General features: G+C 46.7%; 12 non-coding genes and 1 pseudogene across 12 annotated transcripts; all 13 read right to left on the bottom strand.

Annotated features, from left to right (window-relative positions):
* Positions 1-1,319: 1,319 nt before the first annotated feature.
* On the bottom strand, positions 1,320-1,510 carry LOC142275814 (U2 spliceosomal RNA). The gene has a single exon (XR_012739413.1). It is a non-coding gene; the product is annotated as a U2 spliceosomal RNA (small nuclear RNA).
* Positions 1,511-2,897: 1,387 nt separating this feature from the next.
* LOC142275813 (U2 spliceosomal RNA) lies at positions 2,898-3,088 on the bottom strand. The gene has a single exon (XR_012739412.1). It is a non-coding gene; the product is annotated as a U2 spliceosomal RNA (small nuclear RNA).
* A 1,387-nt stretch (positions 3,089-4,475) lies between these two features.
* LOC142275842 (U2 spliceosomal RNA) lies at positions 4,476-4,671 on the bottom strand. The gene has a single exon (XR_012739438.1). It is a non-coding gene; the product is annotated as a U2 spliceosomal RNA (small nuclear RNA).
* A 684-nt stretch (positions 4,672-5,355) lies between these two features.
* LOC142275843 (U2 spliceosomal RNA) lies at positions 5,356-5,482 on the bottom strand (annotated as a pseudogene).
* A 1,387-nt stretch (positions 5,483-6,869) lies between these two features.
* Positions 6,870-7,060, bottom strand: LOC142275812 (U2 spliceosomal RNA). The gene has a single exon (XR_012739411.1). It is a non-coding gene; the product is annotated as a U2 spliceosomal RNA (small nuclear RNA).
* Positions 7,061-8,447: 1,387 nt separating this feature from the next.
* On the bottom strand, positions 8,448-8,638 carry LOC142275811 (U2 spliceosomal RNA). The gene has a single exon (XR_012739410.1). It is a non-coding gene; the product is annotated as a U2 spliceosomal RNA (small nuclear RNA).
* Positions 8,639-10,025: 1,387 nt separating this feature from the next.
* Positions 10,026-10,216, bottom strand: LOC142275810 (U2 spliceosomal RNA). Its single transcript, XR_012739409.1, has one exon. It is a non-coding gene; the product is annotated as a U2 spliceosomal RNA (small nuclear RNA).
* Positions 10,217-11,603: 1,387 nt separating this feature from the next.
* LOC142275809 (U2 spliceosomal RNA) lies at positions 11,604-11,794 on the bottom strand. Its single transcript, XR_012739408.1, has one exon. It is a non-coding gene; the product is annotated as a U2 spliceosomal RNA (small nuclear RNA).
* Positions 11,795-13,181: 1,387 nt separating this feature from the next.
* On the bottom strand, positions 13,182-13,372 carry LOC142275845 (U2 spliceosomal RNA). Its single transcript, XR_012739440.1, has one exon. It is a non-coding gene; the product is annotated as a U2 spliceosomal RNA (small nuclear RNA).
* Positions 13,373-14,759: 1,387 nt separating this feature from the next.
* LOC142275844 (U2 spliceosomal RNA) lies at positions 14,760-14,950 on the bottom strand. The gene has a single exon (XR_012739439.1). It is a non-coding gene; the product is annotated as a U2 spliceosomal RNA (small nuclear RNA).
* Positions 14,951-16,337: 1,387 nt separating this feature from the next.
* On the bottom strand, positions 16,338-16,528 carry LOC142275832 (U2 spliceosomal RNA). Its single transcript, XR_012739429.1, has one exon. It is a non-coding gene; the product is annotated as a U2 spliceosomal RNA (small nuclear RNA).
* Positions 16,529-17,915: 1,387 nt separating this feature from the next.
* LOC142275820 (U2 spliceosomal RNA) lies at positions 17,916-18,106 on the bottom strand. The gene has a single exon (XR_012739418.1). It is a non-coding gene; the product is annotated as a U2 spliceosomal RNA (small nuclear RNA).
* A 1,387-nt stretch (positions 18,107-19,493) lies between these two features.
* Positions 19,494-19,684, bottom strand: LOC142275808 (U2 spliceosomal RNA). Its single transcript, XR_012739407.1, has one exon. It is a non-coding gene; the product is annotated as a U2 spliceosomal RNA (small nuclear RNA).
* Positions 19,685-20,711: the final 1,027 nt, after the last annotated feature.

Raw genomic sequence — 20,711 nt, 5'->3', positions numbered from 1 at the left:
GAGAGGGAGACAAACCCACGCCTACACAAGACATTTTGTCACCCAAGCCAACCCTTGAAAAGGCTGCTTTGCAGAGCCAAAACAAGAAGAATGGTGCGTTTTGCAGCCGCCGCCCACTGCAATGAATCTGAATAACTCCTCCTTTAGGGCGCAAGCAACTCCCCTCCCCCTTGCAGTCTTTCCAATTCACGATACAAAAAGACGGACAGGACAGGTTGCCTGACTTTCCGTCACTGCCACCCTTTGCCATCCTTACCCGTAGAAAGCCCTTTCATCATCCCCAAACCCTAATCTTTTCCCTTTCCTTCCCAGCCCCCAAACCCTGCCCTCTGTACCTTTCTCACCACCCGCTTCCCTTCTCCTGTCATCCCCCTACCACCCGGGAAAAAAAGAGATTGCCCCCTCCTTCCACTAGCCCACCCTCCCACCCAAAGAACAACTTCTTCTGCGCAGCTTGTTTTCTAGGCAGCAGCGCTATTGTGATGTCATCGGGGGGCATTGTGACAAGCCGCCAGTGTTCCGTCTCTTCATGTTGTGCACAGTTCAAACGGAAAATACATCAACAGGCAGACTACAGAAAAGCTTACTATCAAAGGTTAGAGGGGGGCTTTCTCAGAGGGCTTTTTACAGTTTTTCTATTCCCAATTAGCCGTTTAAGTGTACTTATTGAAAGTAGTAATTCTTTCATAGGCCGCCCTTTCTTAGTATTTGACGTTCCTTATATTGCGGTATGAGGCTTCGCAGTAGGTTGCAAACATTCATCACCCATGACTGTCCCCAATTGAGCTCAGAAGCTCAATGTCTATCATGACCTCTCTTTTAGAATGTCCAAGAGCAAGCAAACTATTCCTCCAGGAGAGGGCGCCAACAGACTACTAAAGAGATCATCATTACTCAAAGAAAACCCCAAAAACCAATGCATGATAGGAATAAACAGGTAACTTTCTTTGGAGTGGAAGCGGAGAGATCGCACCAGATGCCAATTCTAGATGTTATCACACCTGTGGTCACTGCAGCAGCAGGTGAATCCACTTTGTCCAAAAGGGATCTATTCCATTCAATTGCAAATGATCTAGATAAGACAGAGAACTGCAGCACGGGGACATAGCCGAGTTGGTCAGGTTGAGTGGTGATGAGTTTGCTATTTGGATGAATAAAGAAAGTCAAAAGTGTGAAAGATAAAAAACAAAAGGAGGAAGTGTGAAAAGTGAATGGGCCAAATTGAGGTGCATATGAAGACGTATGCTTTCTTCCAATTCATTAAATCGGGCTAATATGAATCAGGTGAATTGAGTTCTGCTTTTGGAAACTGGGTTAAGAAGGGGTGCACCGTTCCTGGAGGTACTGCAATACCAGGTCAATGCGTGGAGTGGACAGAGCAAGCTCTTTTTCCATCTCCCTGTTCTAAAAATCCATTTAATATATGGTCCCCAGATAGGGGACGTATCAGATATTAAACTGATAAGAACAGATACTACACTTGATCTTAGCCAAAAGGCCGAGAAGCGATAACCAGAATTGGTTTGGGCCTCGAGTGGCACCCTGGCCTATGCCGGACACATCTTAGGGAGAGAGAGCGAGAGGGAGACAAACCCACGCCTACACAAGACATTTTGTCACCCAAGCCAACCCTTGAAAAGGCTGCTTTGCAGAGCCAAAACAAGAAGAATGGTGCGTTTTGCAGCCGCCGCCCACTGCAATGAATCTGAATAACTCCTCCTTTAGGGCGCAAGCAACTCCCCTCCCCCTTGCAGTCTTTCCAATTCACGATACAAAAAGACGGACAGGACAGGTTGCCTGACTTTCCGTCACTGCCACCCTTTGCCATCCTTACCCGTAGAAAGCCCTTTCATCATCCCCAAACCCTAATCTTTTCCCTTTCCTTCCCAGCCCCCAAACCCTGCCCTCTGTACCTTTCTCACCACCCGCTTCCCTTCTCCTGTCATCCCCCTACCACCCGGGAAAAAAAGAGATTGCCCCCTCCTTCCACTAGCCCACCCTCCCACCCAAAGAACAACTTCTTCTGCGCAGCTTGTTTTCTAGGCAGCAGCGCTATTGTGATGTCATCGGGGGGCATTGTGACAAGCCGCCAGTGTTCCGTCTCTTCATGTTGTGCACAGTTCAAACGGAAAATACATCAACAGGCAGACTACAGAAAAGCTTACTATCAAAGGTTAGAGGGGGGCTTTCTCAGAGGGCTTTTTACAGTTTTTCTATTCCCAATTAGCCGTTTAAGTGTACTTATTGAAAGTAGTAATTCTTTCATAGGCCGCCCTTTCTTAGTATTTGACGTTCCTTATATTGCGGTATGAGGCTTCGCAGTAGGTTGCAAACATTCATCACCCATGACTGTCCCCAATTGAGCTCAGAAGCTCAATGTCTATCATGACCTCTCTTTTAGAATGTCCAAGAGCAAGCAAACTATTCCTCCAGGAGAGGGCGCCAACAGACTACTAAAGAGATCATCATTACTCAAAGAAAACCCCAAAAACCAATGCATGATAGGAATAAACAGGTAACTTTCTTTGGAGTGGAAGCGGAGAGATCGCACCAGATGCCAATTCTAGATGTTATCACACCTGTGGTCACTGCAGCAGCAGGTGAATCCACTTTGTCCAAAAGGGATCTATTCCATTCAATTGCAAATGATCTAGATAAGACAGAGAACTGCAGCACGGGGACATAGCCGAGTTGGTCAGGTTGAGTGGTGATGAGTTTGCTATTTGGATGAATAAAGAAAGTCAAAAGTGTGAAAGATAAAAAACAAAAGGAGGAAGTGTGAAAAGTGAATGGGCCAAATTGAGGTGCATATGAAGACGTATGCTTTCTTCCAATTCATTAAATCGGGCTAATATGAATCAGGTGAATTGAGTTCTGCTTTTGGAAACTGGGTTAAGAAGGGGTGCACCGTTCCTGGAGGTACTGCAATACCAGGTCAATGCGTGGAGTGGACAGAGCAAGCTCTTTTTCCATCTCCCTGTTCTAAAAATCCATTTAATATATGGTCCCCAGATAGGGGACGTATCAGATATTAAACTGATAAGAACAGATACTACACTTGATCTTAGCCAAAAGGCCGAGAAGCGATAACCAGAATTGGTTTGGGCCTCGAGTGGCACCCTGGCCTATGCCGGACACATCTTAGGGAGAGAGAGCGAGAGGGAGACAAACCCACGCCTACACAAGACATTTTGTCACCCAAGCCAACCCTTGAAAAGGCTGCTTTGCAGAGCCAAAACAAGAAGAATGGTGCGTTTTGCAGCCGCCGCCCACTGCAATGAATCTGAATAACTCCTCCTTTAGGGCGCAAGCAACTCCCCTCCCCCTTGCAGTCTTTCCAATTCACGATACAAAAAGACGGACAGGACAGGTTGCCTGACTTTCCGTCACTGCCACCCTTTGCCATCCTTACCCGTAGAAAGCCCTTTCATCATCCCCAAACCCTAATCTTTTCCCTTTCCTTCCCAGCCCCCAAACCCTGCCCTCTGTACCTTTCTCACCACCCGCTTCCCTTCTCCTGTCATCCCCCTACCACCCGGGAAAAAAAGAGATTGCCCCCTCCTTCCACTAGCCCACCCTCCCACCCAAAGAACAACTTCTTCTGCGCAGCTTGTTTTCTAGGCAGCAGCGCTATTGTGATGTCATCGGGGGGCATTGTGACAAGCCGCCAGTGTTCCGTCTCTTCATGTTGTGCACAGTTCAAACGGAAAATACATCAACAGGCAGACTACAGAAAAGCTTACTATCAAAGGTTAGAGGGGGGCTTTCTCAGAGGGCTTTTTACAGTTTTTCTATTCCCAATTAGCCGTTTAAGTGTACTTATTGAAAGTAGTAATTCTTTCATAGGCCGCCCTTTCTTAGTATTTGACGTTCCTTATATTGCGGTATGAGGCTTCGCAGTAGGTTGCAAACATTCATCACCCATGACTGTCCCCAATTGAGCTCAGAAGCTCAATGTCTATCATGACCTCTCTTTTAGAATGTCCAAGAGCAAGCAAACTATTCCTCCAAGAGAGGGCGCCAACAGACTACTAAAGAGATCATCATTACTCAAAGAAAACCCCAAAAACCAATGCATGATAGGAATAAACAGGTAACTTTCTTTGGAGTGGAAGCGGAGAGATCGCACCAGATGCCAATTCTAGATGTTATCACACCTGTGGTCACTGCAGCAGCAGGTGAATCCACTTTGTCCAAAAGGGATCTATTCCATTCAATTGCAAATGATCTAGATAAGACAGAGAACTGCAGCACGGGGACATAGCCGAGTTGGTCAGGTTGAGTGGTGATGAGTTTGCTATTTGGATGAATAAAGAAAGTCAAAAGTGTGAAAGATAAAAAACAAAAGGAGGAAGTGTGAAAAGTGAATGGGCCAAATTGAGGTGCATATGAAGACGTATGCTTTCTTCCAATTCATTAAATCGGGCTAATATGAATCAGGTGAATTGAGTTCTGCTTTTGGAAACTGGGTTAAGAAGGGGTGCACCGTTCCTGGAGGTACTGCAATACCAGGTCAATGCGTGGAGTGGACAGAGCAAGCTCTTTTTCCATCTCCCTGTTCTAAAAATCCATTTAATATATGGTCCCCAGATAGGGGACGTATCAGATATTAAACTGATAAGAACAGATTTTGATTTAATGAAGCTTTCCAAAGCACCGCAAAAAATGCATGACCGAAGTCACACCAAAAACAGTGCAAAGGCTAGGATTCGTGTGGACCCCTCCGTGAGGAGAGGGTCCCCAAAAATCAACCCCGTCCCTCCGAGCCAGAAGGCCACAGCAAGGGTCAGGGATCTTCGGTGCTCCCCCAAGCCAAAGCCTGGTTGAGCCTTGTCGTTGCTCCCAGCGTCCACCCAGGCATCTTACCCAAGTGGAGTAGAGAGCTACTAGTTGTTGGTTTCGCAGCCGAAACTGCCCGGACCGTCAACCGGTGTTGGTTTCTCAGCCCAAGGCTAACCGGACCTCCAACCGGGTGTTGGTTTCTCAGCCGAAGCTGACCCGGACCTCCAACCGGGTGTTGGTTTCTCAGCCGAAGCTGACCCAGACCTCCAACCGGGTGTTGGTTTCTCAGCCGAAGCTGACCCGGACCTCCAACCGGGTGTTGGTTTCTCAGCCCAAAGCTGAACGGACCTCCGACCATGATTATAAAAATTTCCCTTCCTAGCCAGAAGGCCGGGATAGAGCAATATGCTCAGAAAGTATGAAAGGGCAAGGTACGGTGTGCTACAGAGCCCAAGGCTCGCCGGGGTCCCAAGCCAGCAAGCTCAGACTCACTCCAGGGTCGTCAGTCCTGGGGCACATTGCACCATAGCCCCCACACTTACTCAGTCTAATAGCCTCGATCCTGGTAGGGCCATGTTTTCCTCTAGATGAATATACTATACATCAAGAGTACTAGCAAGCGCAACCTTCCAGTGTGCATTGCATCTGCCGAGCCTCACAGATACTACACTTGATCTTAGCCAAAAGGCCGAGAAGCGATAACCAGAATTGGTTTGGGCCTCGAGTGGCACCCTGGCCTATGCCGGACACATCTTAGGGAGAGAGAGCGAGAGGGAGACAAACCCACGCCTACACAAGACATTTTGTCACCCAAGCCAACCCTTGAAAAGGCTGCTTTGCAGAGCCAAAACAAGAAGAATGGTGCGTTTTGCAGCCGCCGCCCACTGCAATGAATCTGAATAACTCCTCCTTTAGGGCGCAAGCAACTCCCCTCCCCCTTGCAGTCTTTCCAATTCACGATACAAAAAGACGGACAGGACAGGTTGCCTGACTTTCCGTCACTGCCACCCTTTGCCATCCTTACCCGTAGAAAGCCCTTTCATCATCCCCAAACCCTAATCTTTTCCCTTTCCTTCCCAGCCCCCAAACCCTGCCCTCTGTACCTTTCTCACCACCCGCTTCCCTTCTCCTGTCATCCCCCTACCACCCGGGAAAAAAAGAGATTGCCCCCTCCTTCCACTAGCCCACCCTCCCACCCAAAGAACAACTTCTTCTGCGCAGCTTGTTTTCTAGGCAGCAGCGCTATTGTGATGTCATCGGGGGGCATTGTGACAAGCCGCCAGTGTTCCGTCTCTTCATGTTGTGCACAGTTCAAACGGAAAATACATCAACAGGCAGACTACAGAAAAGCTTACTATCAAAGGTTAGAGGGGGGCTTTCTCAGAGGGCTTTTTACAGTTTTTCTATTCCCAATTAGCCGTTTAAGTGTACTTATTGAAAGTAGTAATTCTTTCATAGGCCGCCCTTTCTTAGTATTTGACGTTCCTTATATTGCGGTATGAGGCTTCGCAGTAGGTTGCAAACATTCATCACCCATGACTGTCCCCAATTGAGCTCAGAAGCTCAATGTCTATCATGACCTCTCTTTTAGAATGTCCAAGAGCAAGCAAACTATTCCTCCAGGAGAGGGCGCCAACAGACTACTAAAGAGATCATCATTACTCAAAGAAAACCCCAAAAACCAATGCATGATAGGAATAAACAGGTAACTTTCTTTGGAGTGGAAGCGGAGAGATCGCACCAGATGCCAATTCTAGATGTTATCACACCTGTGGTCACTGCAGCAGCAGGTGAATCCACTTTGTCCAAAAGGGATCTATTCCATTCAATTGCAAATGATCTAGATAAGACAGAGAACTGCAGCACGGGGACATAGCCGAGTTGGTCAGGTTGAGTGGTGATGAGTTTGCTATTTGGATGAATAAAGAAAGTCAAAAGTGTGAAAGATAAAAAACAAAAGGAGGAAGTGTGAAAAGTGAATGGGCCAAATTGAGGTGCATATGAAGACGTATGCTTTCTTCCAATTCATTAAATCGGGCTAATATGAATCAGGTGAATTGAGTTCTGCTTTTGGAAACTGGGTTAAGAAGGGGTGCACCGTTCCTGGAGGTACTGCAATACCAGGTCAATGCGTGGAGTGGACAGAGCAAGCTCTTTTTCCATCTCCCTGTTCTAAAAATCCATTTAATATATGGTCCCCAGATAGGGGACGTATCAGATATTAAACTGATAAGAACAGATACTACACTTGATCTTAGCCAAAAGGCCGAGAAGCGATAACCAGAATTGGTTTGGGCCTCGAGTGGCACCCTGGCCTATGCCGGACACATCTTAGGGAGAGAGAGCGAGAGGGAGACAAACCCACGCCTACACAAGACATTTTGTCACCCAAGCCAACCCTTGAAAAGGCTGCTTTGCAGAGCCAAAACAAGAAGAATGGTGCGTTTTGCAGCCGCCGCCCACTGCAATGAATCTGAATAACTCCTCCTTTAGGGCGCAAGCAACTCCCCTCCCCCTTGCAGTCTTTCCAATTCACGATACAAAAAGACGGACAGGACAGGTTGCCTGACTTTCCGTCACTGCCACCCTTTGCCATCCTTACCCGTAGAAAGCCCTTTCATCATCCCCAAACCCTAATCTTTTCCCTTTCCTTCCCAGCCCCCAAACCCTGCCCTCTGTACCTTTCTCACCACCCGCTTCCCTTCTCCTGTCATCCCCCTACCACCCGGGAAAAAAAGAGATTGCCCCCTCCTTCCACTAGCCCACCCTCCCACCCAAAGAACAACTTCTTCTGCGCAGCTTGTTTTCTAGGCAGCAGCGCTATTGTGATGTCATCGGGGGGCATTGTGACAAGCCGCCAGTGTTCCGTCTCTTCATGTTGTGCACAGTTCAAACGGAAAATACATCAACAGGCAGACTACAGAAAAGCTTACTATCAAAGGTTAGAGGGGGGCTTTCTCAGAGGGCTTTTTACAGTTTTTCTATTCCCAATTAGCCGTTTAAGTGTACTTATTGAAAGTAGTAATTCTTTCATAGGCCGCCCTTTCTTAGTATTTGACGTTCCTTATATTGCGGTATGAGGCTTCGCAGTAGGTTGCAAACATTCATCACCCATGACTGTCCCCAATTGAGCTCAGAAGCTCAATGTCTATCATGACCTCTCTTTTAGAATGTCCAAGAGCAAGCAAACTATTCCTCCAGGAGAGGGTGCCAACAGACTACTAAAGAGATCATCATTACTCAAAGAAAACCCCAAAAACCAATGCATGATAGGAATAAACAGGTAACTTTCTTTGGAGTGGAAGCGGAGAGATCGCACCAGATGCCAATTCTAGATGTTATCACACCTGTGGTCACTGCAGCAGCAGGTGAATCCACTTTGTCCAAAAGGGATCTATTCCATTCAATTGCAAATGATCTAGATAAGACAGAGAACTGCAGCACGGGGACATAGCCGAGTTGGTCAGGTTGAGTGGTGATGAGTTTGCTATTTGGATGAATAAAGAAAGTCAAAAGTGTGAAAGATAAAAAACAAAAGGAGGAAGTGTGAAAAGTGAATGGGCCAAATTGAGGTGCATATGAAGACGTATGCTTTCTTCCAATTCATTAAATCGGGCTAATATGAATCAGGTGAATTGAGTTCTGCTTTTGGAAACTGGGTTAAGAAGGGGTGCACCGTTCCTGGAGGTACTGCAATACCAGGTCAATGCGTGGAGTGGACAGAGCAAGCTCTTTTTCCATCTCCCTGTTCTAAAAATCCATTTAATATATGGTCCCCAGATAGGGGACGTATCAGATATTAAACTGATAAGAACAGATACTACACTTGATCTTAGCCAAAAGGCCGAGAAGCGATAACCAGAATTGGTTTGGGCCTCGAGTGGCACCCTGGCCTATGCCGGACACATCTTAGGGAGAGAGAGCGAGAGGGAGACAAACCCACGCCTACACAAGACATTTTGTCACCCAAGCCAACCCTTGAAAAGGCTGCTTTGCAGAGCCAAAACAAGAAGAATGGTGCGTTTTGCAGCCGCCGCCCACTGCAATGAATCTGAATAACTCCTCCTTTAGGGCGCAAGCAACTCCCCTCCCCCTTGCAGTCTTTCCAATTCACGATACAAAAAGACGGACAGGACAGGTTGCCTGACTTTCCGTCACTGCCACCCTTTGCCATCCTTACCCGTAGAAAGCCCTTTCATCATCCCCAAACCCTAATCTTTTCCCTTTCCTTCCCAGCCCCCAAACCCTGCCCTCTGTACCTTTCTCACCACCCGCTTCCCTTCTCCTGTCATCCCCCTACCACCCGGGAAAAAAAGAGATTGCCCCCTCCTTCCACTAGCCCACCCTCCCACCCAAAGAACAACTTCTTCTGCGCAGCTTGTTTTCTAGGCAGCAGCGCTATTGTGATGTCATCGGGGGGCATTGTGACAAGCCGCCAGTGTTCCGTCTCTTCATGTTGTGCACAGTTCAAACGGAAAATACATCAACAGGCAGACTACAGAAAAGCTTACTATCAAAGGTTAGAGGGGGGCTTTCTCAGAGGGCTTTTTACAGTTTTTCTATTCCCAATTAGCCGTTTAAGTGTACTTATTGAAAGTAGTAATTCTTTCATAGGCCGCCCTTTCTTAGTATTTGACGTTCCTTATATTGCGGTATGAGGCTTCGCAGTAGGTTGCAAACATTCATCACCCATGACTGTCCCCAATTGAGCTCAGAAGCTCAATGTCTATCATGACCTCTCTTTTAGAATGTCCAAGAGCAAGCAAACTATTCCTCCAGGAGAGGGCGCCAACAGACTACTAAAGAGATCATCATTACTCAAAGAAAACCCCAAAAACCAATGCATGATAGGAATAAACAGGTAACTTTCTTTGGAGTGGAAGCGGAGAGATCGCACCAGATGCCAATTCTAGATGTTATCACACCTGTGGTCACTGCAGCAGCAGGTGAATCCACTTTGTCCAAAAGGGATCTATTCCATTCAATTGCAAATGATCTAGATAAGACAGAGAACTGCAGCACGGGGACATAGCCGAGTTGGTCAGGTTGAGTGGTGATGAGTTTGCTATTTGGATGAATAAAGAAAGTCAAAAGTGTGAAAGATAAAAAACAAAAGGAGGAAGTGTGAAAAGTGAATGGGCCAAATTGAGGTGCATATGAAGACGTATGCTTTCTTCCAATTCATTAAATCGGGCTAATATGAATCAGGTGAATTGAGTTCTGCTTTTGGAAACTGGGTTAAGAAGGGGTGCACCGTTCCTGGAGGTACTGCAATACCAGGTCAATGCGTGGAGTGGACAGAGCAAGCTCTTTTTCCATCTCCCTGTTCTAAAAATCCATTTAATATATGGTCCCCAGATAGGGGACGTATCAGATATTAAACTGATAAGAACAGATACTACACTTGATCTTAGCCAAAAGGCCGAGAAGCGATAACCAGAATTGGTTTGGGCCTCGAGTGGCACCCTGGCCTATGCCGGACACATCTTAGGGAGAGAGAGCGAGAGGGAGACAAACCCACGCCTACACAAGACATTTTGTCACCCAAGCCAACCCTTGAAAAGGCTGCTTTGCAGAGCCAAAACAAGAAGAATGGTGCGTTTTGCAGCCGCCGCCCACTGCAATGAATCTGAATAACTCCTCCTTTAGGGCGCAAGCAACTCCCCTCCCCCTTGCAGTCTTTCCAATTCACGATACAAAAAGACGGACAGGACAGGTTGCCTGACTTTCCGTCACTGCCACCCTTTGCCATCCTTACCCGTAGAAAGCCCTTTCATCATCCCCAAACCCTAATCTTTTCCCTTTCCTTCCCAGCCCCCAAACCCTGCCCTCTGTACCTTTCTCACCACCCGCTTCCCTTCTCCTGTCATCCCCCTACCACCCGGGAAAAAAAGAGATTGCCCCCTCCTTCCACTAGCCCACCCTCCCACCCAAAGAACAACTTCTTCTGCGCAGCTTGTTTTCTAGGCAGCAGCGCTATTGTGATGTCATCGGGGGGCATTGTGACAAGCCGCCAGTGTTCCGTCTCTTCATGTTGTGCACAGTTCAAACGGAAAATACATCAACAGGCAGACTACAGAAAAGCTTACTATCAAAGGTTAGAGGGGGGCTTTCTCAGAGGGCTTTTTACAGTTTTTCTATTCCCAATTAGCCGTTTAAGTGTACTTATTGAAAGTAGTAATTCTTTCATAGGCCGCCCTTTCTTAGTATTTGACGTTCCTTATATTGCGGTATGAGGCTTCGCAGTAGGTTGCAAACATTCATCACCCATGACTGTCCCCAATTGAGCTCAGAAGCTCAATGTCTATCATGACCTCTCTTTTAGAATGTCCAAGAGCAAGCAAACTATTCCTCCAGGAGAGGGCGCCAACAGACTACTAAAGAGATCATCATTACTCAAAGAAAACCCCAAAAACCAATGCATGATAGGAATAAACAGGTAACTTTCTTTGGAGTGGAAGCGGAGAGATCGCACCAGATGCCAATTCTAGATGTTATCACACCTGTGGTCACTGCAGCAGCAGGTGAATCCACTTTGTCCAAAAGGGATCTATTCCATTCAATTGCAAATGATCTAGATAAGACAGAGAACTGCAGCACGGGGACATAGCCGAGTTGGTCAGGTTGAGTGGTGATGAGTTTGCTATTTGGATGAATAAAGAAAGTCAAAAGTGTGAAAGATAAAAAACAAAAGGAGGAAGTGTGAAAAGTGAATGGGCCAAATTGAGGTGCATATGAAGACGTATGCTTTCTTCCAATTCATTAAATCGGGCTAATATGAATCAGGTGAATTGAGTTCTGCTTTTGGAAACTGGGTTAAGAAGGGGTGCACCGTTCCTGGAGGTACTGCAATACCAGGTCAATGCGTGGAGTGGACAGAGCAAGCTCTTTTTCCATCTCCCTGTTCTAAAAATCCATTTAATATATGGTCCCCAGATAGGGGACGTATCAGATATTAAACTGATAAGAACAGATACTACACTTGATCTTAGCCAAAAGGCCGAGAAGCGATAACCAGAATTGGTTTGGGCCTCGAGTGGCACCCTGGCCTATGCCGGACACATCTTAGGGAGAGAGAGCGAGAGGGAGACAAACCCACGCCTACACAAGACATTTTGTCACCCAAGCCAACCCTTGAAAAGGCTGCTTTGCAGAGCCAAAACAAGAAGAATGGTGCGTTTTGCAGCCGCCGCCCACTGCAATGAATCTGAATAACTCCTCCTTTAGGGCGCAAGCAACTCCCCTCCCCCTTGCAGTCTTTCCAATTCACGATACAAAAAGACGGACAGGACAGGTTGCCTGACTTTCCGTCACTGCCACCCTTTGCCATCCTTACCCGTAGAAAGCCCTTTCATCATCCCCAAACCCTAATCTTTTCCCTTTCCTTCCCAGCCCCCAAACCCTGCCCTCTGTACCTTTCTCACCACCCGCTTCCCTTCTCCTGTCATCCCCCTACCACCCGGGAAAAAAAGAGATTGCCCCCTCCTTCCACTAGCCCACCCTCCCACCCAAAGAACAACTTCTTCTGCGCAGCTTGTTTTCTAGGCAGCAGCGCTATTGTGATGTCATCGGGGGGCATTGTGACAAGCCGCCAGTGTTCCGTCTCTTCATGTTGTGCACAGTTCAAACGGAAAATACATCAACAGGCAGACTACAGAAAAGCTTACTATCAAAGGTTAGAGGGGGGCTTTCTCAGAGGGCTTTTTACAGTTTTTCTATTCCCAATTAGCCGTTTAAGTGTACTTATTGAAAGTAGTAATTCTTTCATAGGCCGCCCTTTCTTAGTATTTGACGTTCCTTATATTGCGGTATGAGGCTTCGCAGTAGGTTGCAAACATTCATCACCCATGACTGTCCCCAATTGAGCTCAGAAGCTCAATGTCTATCATGACCTCTCTTTTAGAATGTCCAAGAGCAAGCAAACTATTCCTCCAGGAGAGGGCGCCAACAGACTACTAAAGAGATCATCATTACTCAAAGAAAACCCCAAAAACCAATGCATGATAGGAATAAACAGGTAACTTTCTTTGGAGTGGAAGCGGAGAGATCGCACCAGATGCCAATTCTAGATGTTATCACACCTGTGGTCACTGCAGCAGCAGGTGAATCCACTTTGTCCAAAAGGGATCTATTCCATTCAATTGCAAATGATCTAGATAAGACAGAGAACTGCAGCACGGGGACATAGCCGAGTTGGTCAGGTTGAGTGGTGATGAGTTTGCTATTTGGATGAATAAAGAAAGTCAAAAGTGTGAAAGATAAAAAACAAAAGGAGGAAGTGTGAAAAGTGAATGGGCCAAATTGAGGTGCATATGAAGACGTATGCTTTCTTCCAATTCATTAAATCGGGCTAATATGAATCAGGTGAATTGAGTTCTGCTTTTGGAAACTGGGTTAAGAAGGGGTGCACCGTTCCTGGAGGTACTGCAATACCAGGTCAATGCGTGGAGTGGACAGAGCAAGCTCTTTTTCCATCTCCCTGTTCTAAAAATCCATTTAATATATGGTCCCCAGATAGGGGACGTATCAGATATTAAACTGATAAGAACAGATACTACACTTGATCTTAGCCAAAAGGCCGAGAAGCGATAACCAGAATTGGTTTGGGCCTCGAGTGGCACCCTGGCCTATGCCGGACACATCTTAGGGAGAGAGAGCGAGAGGGAGACAAACCCACGCCTACACAAGACATTTTGTCACCCAAGCCAACCCTTGAAAAGGCTGCTTTGCAGAGCCAAAACAAGAAGAATGGTGCGTTTTGCAGCCGCCGCCCACTGCAATGAATCTGAATAACTCCTCCTTTAGGGCGCAAGCAACTCCCCTCCCCCTTGCAGTCTTTCCAATTCACGATACAAAAAGACGGACAGGACAGGTTGCCTGACTTTCCGTCACTGCCACCCTTTGCCATCCTTACCCGTAGAAAGCCCTTTCATCATCCCCAAACCCTAATCTTTTCCCTTTCCTTCCCAGCCCCCAAACCCTGCCCTCTGTACCTTTCTCACCACCCGCTTCCCTTCTCCTGTCATCCCCCTACCACCCGGGAAAAAAAGAGATTGCCCCCTCCTTCCACTAGCCCACCCTCCCACCCAAAGAACAACTTCTTCTGCGCAGCTTGTTTTCTAGGCAGCAGCGCTATTGTGATGTCATCGGGGGGCATTGTGACAAGCCGCCAGTGTTCCGTCTCTTCATGTTGTGCACAGTTCAAACGGAAAATACATCAACAGGCAGACTACAGAAAAGCTTACTATCAAAGGTTAGAGGGGGGCTTTCTCAGAGGGCTTTTTACAGTTTTTCTATTCCCAATTAGCCGTTTAAGTGTACTTATTGAAAGTAGTAATTCTTTCATAGGCCGCCCTTTCTTAGTATTTGACGTTCCTTATATTGCGGTATGAGGCTTCGCAGTAGGTTGCAAACATTCATCACCCATGACTGTCCCCAATTGAGCTCAGAAGCTCAATGTCTATCATGACCTCTCTTTTAGAATGTCCAAGAGCAAGCAAACTATTCCTCCAGGAGAGGGCGCCAACAGACTACTAAAGAGATCATCATTACTCAAAGAAAACCCCAAAAACCAATGCATGATAGGAATAAACAGGTAACTTTCTTTGGAGTGGAAGCGGAGAGATCGCACCAGATGCCAATTCTAGATGTTATCACACCTGTGGTCACTGCAGCAGCAGGTGAATCCACTTTGTCCAAAAGGGATCTATTCCATTCAATTGCAAATGATCTAGATAAGACAGAGAACTGCAGCACGGGGACATAGCCGAGTTGGTCAGGTTGAGTGGTGATGAGTTTGCTATTTGGATGAATAAAGAAAGTCAAAAGTGTGAAAGATAAAAAACAAAAGGAGGAAGTGTGAAAAGTGAATGGGCCAAATTGAGGTGCATATGAAGACGTATGCTTTCTTCCAATTCATTAAATCGGGCTAATATGAATCAGGTGAATTGAGTTCTGCTTTTGGAAACTGGGTTAAGAAGGGGTGCACCGTTCCTGGAGGTACTGCAATACCAGGTCAATGCGTGGAGTGGACAGAGCAAGCTCTTTTTCCATCTCCCTGTTCTAAAAATCCATTTAATATATGGTCCCCAGATAGGGGACGTATCAGATATTAAACTGATAAGAACAGATACTACACTTGATCTTAGCCAAAAGGCCGAGAAGCGATAACCAGAATTGGTTTGGGCCTCGAGTGGCACCCTGGCCTATGCCGGACACATCTTAGGGAGAGAGAGCGAGAGGGAGACAAACCCACGCCTACACAAGACATTTTGTCACCCAAGCCAACCCTTGAAAAGGCTGCTTTGCAGAGCCAAAACAAGAAGAATGGTGCGTTTTGCAGCCGCCGCCCACTGCAATGAATCTGAATAACTCCTCCTTTAGGGCGCAAGCAACTCCCCTCCCCCTTGCAGTCTTTCCAATTCACGATACAAAAAGACGGACAGGACAGGTTGCCTGACTTTCCGTCACTGCCACCCTTTGCCATCCTTACCCGTAGAAAGCCCTTTCATCATCCCCAAACCCTAATCTTTTCCCTTTCCTTCCCAGCCCCCAAACCCTGCCCTCTGTACCTTTCTCACCACCCGCTTCCCTTCTCCTGTCATCCCCCTACCACCCGGGAAAAAAAGAGATTGCCCCCTCCTTCCACTAGCCCACCCTCCCACCCAAAGAACAACTTCTTCTGCGCAGCTTGTTTTCTAGGCAGCAGCGCTATTGTGATGTCATCGGGGGGCATTGTGACAAGCCGCCAGTGTTCCGTCTCTTCATGTTGTGCACAGTTCAAACGGAAAATACATCAACAGGCAGACTACAGAAAAGCTTACTATCAAAGGTTAGAGGGGGGCTTTCTCAGAGGGCTTTTTACAGTTTTTCTATTCCCAATTAGCCGTTTAAGTGTACTTATTGAAAGTAGTAATTCTTTCATAGGCCGCCCTTTCTTAGTATTTGACGTTCCTTATATTGCGGTATGAGGCTTCGCAGTAGGTTGCAAACATTCATCACCCATGACTGTCCCCAATTGAGCTCAGAAGCTCAATGTCTATCATGACCTCTCTTTTAGAATGTCCAAGAGCAAGCAAACTATTCCTCCAGGAGAGGGCGCCAACAGACTACTAAAGAGATCATCATTACTCAAAGAAAACCCCAAAAACCAATGCATGATAGGAATAAACAGGTAACTTTCTTTGGAGTGGAAGCGGAGAGATCGCACCAGATGCCAATTCTAGATGTTATCACACCTGTGGTCACTGCAGCAGCAGGTGAATCCACTTTGTCCAAAAGGGATCTATTCCATTCAATTGCAAATGATCTAGATAAGACAGAGAACTGCAGCACGGGGACATAGCCGAGTTGGTCAGGTTGAGTGGTGATGAGTTTGCTATTTGGATGAATAAAGAAAGTCAAAAGTGTGAAAGATAAAAAACAAAAGGAGGAAGTGTGAAAAGTGAATGGGCCAAATTGAGGTGCATATGAAGACGTATGCTTTCTTCCAATTCATTAAATCGGGCTAATATGAATCAGGTGAATTGAGTTCTGCTTTTGGAAACTGGGTTAAGAAGGGGTGCACCGTTCCTGGAGGTACTGCAATACCAGGTCAATGCGTGGAGTGGACAGAGCAAGCTCTTTTTCCATCTCCCTGTTCTAAAAATCCATTTAATATATGGTCCCCAGATAGGGGACGTATCAGATATTAAACTGATAAGAACAGATACTACACTTGATCTTAGCCAAAAGGCCGAGAAGCGATAACCAGAATTGGTTTGGGCCTCGAGTGGCACCCTGGCCTATGCCGGACACATCTTAGGGAGAGAGAGCGAGAGGGAGACAAACCCACGCCTACACAAGACATTTTGTCACCCAAGCCAACCCTTGAAAAGGCTGCTTTGCAGAGCCAAAACAAGAAGAATGGTGCGTTTTGCAGCCGCCGCCCACTGCAATGAATCTGAATAACTCCTCCTTTAGGGCGCAAGCAACTCCCCTCCCCCTTGCAGTCTTTCCAATTCACGATACAAAAAGACGGACAGGACAGGTTGCCTGACTTTCCGTCACTGCCACCCTTTGCCATCCTTACCCGTAGAAAGCCCTTTCATCATCCCCAAACCCTAATCTTTTCCCTTTCCTTCCCAGCCCCCAAACCCTGCCCTCTGTACCTTTCTCACCACCCGCTTCCCTTCTCCTGTCATCCCCCTACCACCCGGGAAAAAAAGAGATTGCCCCCTCCTTCCACTAGCCCACCCTCCCACCCAAAGAACAACTTCTTCTGCGCAGCTTGTTTTCTAGGCAGCAGCGCTATTGTGATGTCATCGGGGGGCATTGTGACAAGCCGCCAGTGTTCCGTCTCTTCATGTTGTGCACAGTTCAAACGGAAAATACATCAACAGGCAGACTACAGAAAAGCTTACTATCAAAGGTTAGAGGGGGGCTTTCTCAGAGGGCTTTTTACAGTTTTTCTATTCCCAATTAGCCGTTTAAGTGTACTTATTGAAAGTAGTAATTCTTTCATAGGCCGCCCTTTCTTAGTATTTGACGTTCCTTATATTGCGGTATGAGGCTTCGCAGTAGGTTGCAAACATTCATCACCCATGACTGTCCCCAATTGAGCTCAGAAGCTCAATGTCTATCATGACCTCTCTTTTAGAATGTCCAAGAGCAAGCAAACTATTCCTCCAGGAGAGGGCGCCAACAGACTACTAAAGAGATCATCATTACTCAAAGAAAACCCCAAAAACCAATGCATGATAGGAATAAACAGGTAACTTTCTTTGGAGTGGAAGCGGAGAGATCGCACCAGATGCCAATTCTAGATGTTATCACACCTGTGGTCACTGCAGCAGCAGGTGAATCCACTTTGTCCAAAAGGGATCTATTCCATTCAATTGCAAATGATCTAGATAAGACAGAGAACTGCAGCACGGGGACATAGCCGAGTTGGTCAGGTTGAGTGGTGATGAGTTTGCTATTTGGATGAATAAAGAAAGTCAAAAGTGTGAAAGATAAAAAACAAAAGGAGGAAGTGTGAAAAGTGAATGGGCCAAATTGAGGTGCATATGAAGACGTATGCTTTCTTCCAATTCATTAAATCGGGCTAATATGAATCAGGTGAATTGAGTTCTGCTTTTGGAAACTGGGTTAAGAAGGGGTGCACCGTTCCTGGAGGTACTGCAATACCAGGTCAATGCGTGGAGTGGACAGAGCAAGCTCTTTTTCCATCTCCCTGTTCTAAAAATCCATTTAATATATGGTCCCCAGATAGGGGACGTATCAGATATTAAACTGATAAGAACAGATACTACACTTGATCTTAGCCAAAAGGCCGAGAAGCGATAACCAGAATTGGTTTGGGCCTCGAGTGGCACCCTGGCCTATGCCGGACACATCTTAGGGAGAGAGAGCGAGAGGGAGACAAACCCACGCCTACACAAGACATTTTGTCACCCAAGCCAACCCTTGAAAAGGCTGCTTTGCAGAGCCAAAACAAGAAGAATGGTGCGTTTTGCAGCCGCCGCCCACTGCAATGAATCTGAATAACTCCTCCTTTAGGGCGCAAGCAACTCCCCTCCCCCTTGCAGTCTTTCCAATTCACGATACAAAAAGACGGACAGGACAGGTTGCCTGACTTTCCGTCACTGCCACCCTTTGCCATCCTTACCCGTAGAAAGCCCTTTCATCATCCCCAAACCCTAATCTTTTCCCTTTCCTTCCCAGCCCCCAAACCCTGCCCTCTGTACCTTTCTCACCACCCGCTTCCCTTCTCCTGTCATCCCCCTACCACCCGGGAAAAAAAGAGATTGCCCCCTCCTTCCACTAGCCCACCCTCCCACCCAAAGAACAACTTCTTCTGCGCAGCTTGTTTTCTAGGCAGCAGCGCTATTGTGATGTCATCGGGGGGCATTGTGACAAGCCGCCAGTGTTCCGTCTCTTCATGTTGTGCACAGTTCAAACGGAAAATACATCAACAGGCAGACTACAGAAAAGCTTACTATCAAAGGTTAGAGGGGGGCTTTCTCAGAGGGCTTTTTACAGTTTTTCTATTCCCAATTAGCCGTTTAAGTGTACTTATTGAAAGTAGTAATTCTTTCATAGGCCGCCCTTTCTTAGTATTTGACGTTCCTTATATTGCGGTATGAGGCTTCGCAGTAGGTTGCAAACATTCATCACCCATGACTGTCCCCAATTGAGCTCAGAAGCTCAATGTCTATCATGACCTCTCTTTTAGAATGTCCAAGAGCAAGCAAACTATTCCTCCAGGAGAGGGCGCCAACAGACTACTAAAGAGATCATCATTACTCAAAGAAAACCCCAAAAACCAATGCATGATAGGAATAAACAGGTAACTTTCTTTGGAGTGGAAGCGGAGAGATCGCACCAGATGCCAATTCTAGATGTTATCACACCTGTGGTCACTGCAGCAGCAGGTGAATCCACTTTGTCCAAAAGGGATCTATTCCATTCAATTGCAAATGATCTAGATAAGACAGAGAACTGCAGCACGGGGACATAGCCGAGTTGGTCAGGTTGAGTGGTGATGAGTTTGCTATTTGGATGAATAAAGAAAGTCAAAAGTGTGAAAGATAAAAAACAAAAGGAGGAAGTGTGAAAAGTGAATGGGCCAAATTGAGGTGCATATGAAGACGTATGCTTTCTTCCAATTCATTAAATCGGGCTAATATGAATCAGGTGAATTGAGTTCTGCTTTTGGAAACTGGGTTAAGAAGGGGTGCACCGTTCCTGGAGGTACTGCAATACCAGGTCAATGCGTGGAGTGGACAGAGCAAGCTCTTTTTCCATCTCCCTGTTCTAAAAATCCATTTAATATATGGTCCCCAGATAGGGGACGTATCAGATATTAAACTGATAAGAACAGATACTACACTTGATCTTAGCCAAAAGGCCGAGAAGCGATAACCAGAATTGGTTTGGGTCCTCGAGTGGCACCCTGGCCTATGCCGGACACATCTTAGGGAGAGAGAGCGAGAGGGAGACAAACCCACGCCTACACAAGACATTTTGTCACCCAAGCCAACCCTTGAAAAGGCTGCTTTGCAGAGCCAAAACAAGAAGAATGGTGCGTTTTGCAGCCGCCGCCCACTGCAATGAATCTGAATAACTCCTCCTTTAGGGCGCAAGCAACTCCCCTCCCCCTTGCAGTCTTTCCAATTCACGATACAAAAAGACGGACAGGACAGGTTGCCTGACTTTCCGTCACTGCCACCCTTTGCCATCCTTACCCGTAGAAAGCCCTTTCATCATCCCCAAACCCTAATCTTTTCCCTTTCCTTCCCAGCCCCCAAACCCTGCCCTCTGTACCTTTCTCACCACCCGCTTCCCTTCTCCTGTCATCCCCCTACCACCCGGGAAAAAAAGAGATTGCCCCCTCCTTCCACTAGCCCACCCTCCCACCCAAAGAACAACTTCTTCTGCGCAGCTTGTTTTCTAGGCAGCAGCGCTATTGTGATGTCATCGGGGGGCATTGTGACAAGCCGCCAGTGTTCCGTCTCTTCATGTTGTGCACAGTTCAAACGGAAAATACATCAACAGGCAGACTACAGAAAAGCTTACTATCAAAGGTTAGAGGGGGGCTTTCTCAGAGGGCTTTTTACAGTTTTTCTATTCCCAATTAGCCGTTTAAGTGTACTTATTGAAAGTAGTAATTCTTTCATAGGCCGCCCTTTCTTAGTATTTGACGTTCCTTATATTGCGGTATGAGGCTTCGCAGTAGGTTGCAAACATTCATCACCCATGACTGTCCCCAATTGAGCTCAGAAGCTCAATGTCTATCATGACCTCTCTTTTAGAATGTCCAAGAGCAAGCAAACTATTCCTCCAGGAGAGGGCGCCAACAGACTACTAAAGAGATCATCATTACTCAAAGAAAACCCCAAAAACCAATGCATGATAGGAATAAACAGGTAACTTTCTTTGGAGTGGAA

This window comes from Anomaloglossus baeobatrachus, unplaced genomic scaffold (assembly GCF_048569485.1).
Source record: "Anomaloglossus baeobatrachus isolate aAnoBae1 unplaced genomic scaffold, aAnoBae1.hap1 Scaffold_3867, whole genome shotgun sequence".
In the NCBI taxonomy this organism is placed as follows: Eukaryota; Metazoa; Chordata; class Amphibia; order Anura; family Aromobatidae; genus Anomaloglossus; species Anomaloglossus baeobatrachus.
This window is presented reverse-complemented; position numbering and strand designations above follow the sequence as displayed.